The 5,242-nt window shown below is 49.6% G+C and overlaps 1 protein-coding gene across 1 annotated transcript in view; it reads left to right on the top strand.

The window, feature by feature from the left end:
• Positions 1-4,171: 4,171 nt before the first annotated feature.
• Positions 4,172-5,242, top strand: part of LOC139758155 (extracellular serine/threonine protein kinase four-jointed-like) — a 240,876-nt gene continuing 239,805 nt past the window's right edge. Inside the window, exon 1 of the mRNA XM_071679312.1 lies at positions 4,172-4,477. The gene's annotated coding sequence lies outside the window, so the exon portion shown is untranslated. The remainder of the gene's footprint in view (positions 4,478-5,242) is intronic.

Raw genomic sequence — 5,242 nt, forward strand, 5'->3', positions numbered from 1 at the left:
TAATTTAGATATTTACCTATTTGAATTAGACACCAATTTGATTAAAGATGACGAAGAGACTCCGATAAACTCCTCATAGACACCTACAGAATCCCATGGACCCGTAACAGTCTCCTATAGCCTTCTTGTAGGCTCCCGTAGCGTTCAATAGACACCGGTAGTCTTCCATAGAATCCCGTAGTCTCTTATAGAGTCTCATACAATCCCATGGACTCCTATAGACTCTCTATAGGCTCCTAGGGGCACCTGTACAATGAGATTCCTTTAGAGTCTATAGAATCCCACACACTCCTATAGGCCCTTTATATCCTTCGGTAGAATCCCCACAGCACCAAGAGCAAAGACATAAGTAAAAAAACAAGATGAAGCAGAAGAGAGAAAAACTTGAAGATGATGACACTGAGAAAGGAAGAAAGAGAATATGAACGATAATGACAATATCAATAGTAATGACAGGATGGAGTTAAACCAGTTAAACCAGATAATCCAGAAAGGAAGGACTAACTAAACCAGCAAAACCAGATAATCCAGTAACGATGGACTAACTAAGCCTATTAAACCAGGTAATCCCGCAAGAAAGAACGAAGTTAGTTAACTCAGATGGACCACTATAGAGAGCTTAACGAAGCCAGGTGGCCTAGATAGACCACTATAGAAAGCTTAACGAAGCCAGGTGGCCTAGATAATCCACTATAGAAAGCTTAATGAAGCCATGTGGCCTAGATAATCCACTATAGAAAGCTTAATGAAGCCAGGTGGCCTAGATAGACCACTATAGAGAGCCTAACGAAGCCAGGTGGCCTAGATAGACCACTATAGAAAGCTTAACGAAGCCAGGTGGCCTAGATAGACCACTATAGAAAGCTTAACGAAGCCAGGTGGCCTAGATAATCCACTATAGAAAGCTTAACGAAGCCAGGTGGCCTAGAAAGACCACTATAGAGAGCTTAACGAAGCCAGGTGGCCTAGATAGACCACTATAGAGAGCCTAACTAAGTCAGGTGGTCTAGATAGACCGCTATAGAGAGCTTAACTAAGCCAGATGGTCTAGATAGACCACTACAGAGGTTCTAACAAAACCATTTGATCTGAAGAGATTATCATGAAGGGTCTAACTGGGCCTAGCTGGTCCAAATGGACTACAAATGGATAGTTTACTGAGCCAGGTGGTCTAGACAGGCCACATTGGTTGGAATAACTAAACCATTTAGTCCAGATGGCTCACATAGACAAAGGCAAGGATATAAGCCAGTGAGGCTGAGCCGATACGCCACTCAGAGTGTGGAGTGAGAGGGCCAGTAAGCCAGGGAGGGAGCGTGGAGTGAGAGGGCCTGGAAGCCAGTGGGAGAGAGCGTGGAGTGAGGGGCAAGATCGACTCATCAGAACAAACGAGTTAAGGCCATACCACACACGGGGGTGAGGGCAATCAGCCGGTGCACTTCACTGTACTTATATTGACAGACAGGCCAACAGTCGGAGAGACAGATCTCAGGCACACCTCTGGACGGGGCTGGGATAAACCTACACTGTCTGTCTGTCTGTCCGAGCCTGCCTTAAACAGACGAGGCGACGACACGTGCCTTATATCCCAGTGGCACGTGTCTTCAGTGGTGTATGATTACCTATTTGTACCGTAATGGGGGTGGAGTTCTACACCTGTGGGATCCCCTATTTCTTAGACTTGATCTACTAGTGGTTGTGATCAAGTCACCCTATACTCCTCTCTTTTCCTTGGTGGACATATCTATGGGCTCTAATCTTTCACGGTAATACAGCTCTCTCTATTTTCTGGTACCATCTCTGTCGCCCTCCTTTAGACCTGCTCAATTAGTTCTTTGTGCGTTTTCTGAGTGCGGTAACTAAACTTGAGATGCATATCCTAAAATAATACATGGCCTAAAATAATTAAGGATGTGAAAAGTTTGTTGATTATTTGGTTAATCAATTGGGTAACTAAGTGTAATTCTAACATTTGCCAGCAGACAGTTTGTCTCTTTTACAATTACAATCACTTATCTGAGTGTAATTCTAATATTTGCCAGCAGACAGTCTGTCTGCTTTACAATCACAATGATCAAACAATTACTACCCCACCACCCGCCCCGACACAGTCTTAAATTCTACTCGCACCAGACGTACACTCTTTTGAAACTATACCCCCGAGGTGTGTACGAGTTAGTCTTTCTCCATTGCTTTCTGGGTACTAACCATCTGCCCAACATTACAAATATCAACGCTGCTCTCAGTACTTACGCCTCTGTTGTCCTGCCCTCGCCCCTTCCCCCTCACCCCCGCCAAAAAAAAAAAAGGAAAAATAGATGAATAAAGATCGCCACATTCCTGGACCTCTGGTCCCACCTGGTGGACGTGGCTGACTTCCTGAGCACCGCAGGGGTTTTGATGCTCTCGGTCGGCTGGGTTGTCTCAAACAGCAACAACAGCAGTGATTGTATCAACAGCTGCAACGGCAGCTGCATCGTAGACACGAACTGTGATTCATCAACAGCTGCAACAACAACAACAGCAACAACAACAACAACAACAACAACAATAAACAACAACAACAAACAACAACAACAATGACTCTGTCGGCAAGAACAACTGAAGGAGCCCGCAGCAACGACAGCAGCGGCTGTATCAACAGTAACAGGAACTACAGCTGTGTCAGCTATAGCAACAACAGCAGCTGCTACATCAGCAGCAGCGCGGTCAGGAAGAGGGGTATGGGTTAGAGGTAACAGAGAAATGGCGCAGCAGAAATGCGCAGCAGTAACAGTAACAAGAACAACAGCTGTAGCAGCGGTAACAGCAACAAGAACAACAGCTGTAGCAGCGGTAACAGTAACAAGAACAACAGCTGTAGCAGCGGTAACAGTAACAAGAACAGCAGCTGTAGCAGCGGTAACAGTAACAAGAACAACAGCTGTAGCAGCGGTAGGAGAGTAACACCGGTGTATCAGCAGCAGCAGCAGCAGGAGAAGGAATAGGAGGAGGAGGAGGAACAGCAGGATCGGCAGTAAAGTAGCGGTAACAACAGCTGCATCAGCAACAATAGCTACATGAACAATTATGTAGCAGAAACAGCAGTTGTATCAGCACCAACAGCAGCAGCAACAGCGGCTGTATCAGCAGTAGCAGGAAAAGCAGATGCATCACCGACAGCAGCTGTAATAGCATCAGCAGCAGCAGTAGTAACACAGCAACAGCAGTAGCGGTTATGTTAGCAGTAGCGAAATGAAAGGCAGCTGTAATATTTGCCTCCTTCACAGCATTAAATCAGCAGCAGCAGCAGCAGCAGCAGCTGCTGCCTCGAAGCTGTAGCAGCAATAGTAAGAGCAAAGCAAAGTCGAAGATGAAGAAACAGCACTAAGAACAGCAGAATGTGGATATGCAGCAGGAGCAATGAGCATCGACTACAGCAAAATAACAGCACCAGCTGCTATAGCAAAGGAACAGCAATCATATATATACAGCAGCAAGTGCAGGCTACAGTGGTCCCAAACAGAAATTTCACATACAGCATCCAATTCAGGAAACAGCAATTTTAAACTGTTTCCTGAATGCGGGAACAGCATTTGTATATACAGCAGTAAGTGCAGAGAACAGCACATCTATATACAGGAGTAAACCCAGGCCACAGCAGCTCTCAACAGCAGCTAGTGCAGGGAAAAAATGGACCACAGCTGTAGCGGAAAGACGAGGTCGACTCTCGAAGTGAAAGCGCTACACTTGGTGTAGTGGCAACGAGAGGGGGATATTGTAGGGGCAGCAGCAGCAGCAGCTGCGGATACATCATCAACAGTGAAGCAGCAGCAGCAGCGGGAGGGAGAGAGAGAGAGAGGGGGCTGAGGGAGAGGGAGAGGGAGAGGGAGGAGGGAGAGGGGTGGAGGGAGGCAAGAGGTGGACCTGGCTGGAGGCTAGAAGACCTCACGCTGCGACCACTATGTCCAGCCCTGGCCCAGCCCAGCCCAGCCCTAGCCCAGCCTTAGCCCAGCCCTAGCCCAGCCCAGGCCAGGCCAGCGTAGCCAGGGAGCAACCCTCCCTCCCATCCCTCCCCCCACACACACGGCCACTACCGCACTGGCACGCCCTTAACGCTCATCCACGCCCCCCTCTTCCACGCCTCCCCACGCCCCCGTCCCCCAGACACTCACGCTCCCTGGGCTTCAAGTGGCGAGTGCGAGCGAGCGAGTGAGTGCGGTGTTCTTAGTGGAACTTCGCTCCCCGGGGAAAGATCTTCCTCCAGGTCGCAGTGAGTGCATGGGAGAGGGAGAGTGAGAGAGAGAGAGAGAGAGAGATAGAGAGAGAGAGAAAGAGAGAAAGATAGATAGATAGAGAGAGAAAGACTTGCAAATCCTGCTTCCCTCATCCCTGGCGAGCCTCGTCTTCAGAACCTCCTCCGACACACATGCCTACACGCTGACTGGGCCTCCCACATCACGGATCTTATATCACAGAGTCGTCCAGGTGTATACGGGTGAGTACACATGTGATCATTTCTCTGTAGGCGTCCCTGGTGCTTCCCAAGGGCACCAGGAGGCCCAAGGCATCAGGCATCCTAGGGCCCCAGGCTCCAGGGTTCAGGCAGGTTCTAATTAGTGTATCCTGTGGGATTAGAAAACCTTTGCGGAATCCGAGTGGCAAAATGTGACTAGGCATGACCACCTACAGGGGCAGGAATGCTGCAGGAAATGGTCACAGAGGGCAGGACTGCGCTGTCTCCTTACTCCCGCACTGCCAGGCCGGGCCGCCCCGCACGCTTCGAGTTGCATACACAATAATTCTACCGGGATTCGCCCAGGAAGAACGGAGGCGAGCTGTGGTGCTGTGAGGCACGTCTGTGTGGTGACTGTGGAGGGCAAGCATGGAGGGAGGGCCTGCTGCTGCTGCTGCTGCTCAGCTATGATCACAGAGGCTGTCAGTCCTACGATGGGAGACCCGGAATGAAGAATAAGCCAGTCATGTTTACATTTGACAAGGCAGAGTAGGGGCAGTGAGTGTGTGTGTGTTGTGTGTGTGTGTGTGTGTGTGTGCGTGTGGCTCGCATCTGGTCCGCTGACCACAGACTCCACCCGTCTCCTGTCGACTACCGCCTCCCTCTTCACTACCACCACCACCACTACTATTACCACTACCACAACCACCACCATCAGCAACCGCTGGGAACCACCTGCGAGAGCACCACCTGCACTTTACCTGGTAACACCTGTGGAGTAGCGCGGACGAACGGCGCCAGCCACCT

Source organism: Panulirus ornatus, chromosome 29 (assembly GCF_036320965.1).
Source record: "Panulirus ornatus isolate Po-2019 chromosome 29, ASM3632096v1, whole genome shotgun sequence".
Taxonomy (NCBI): Eukaryota; Metazoa; Arthropoda; class Malacostraca; order Decapoda; family Palinuridae; genus Panulirus; species Panulirus ornatus.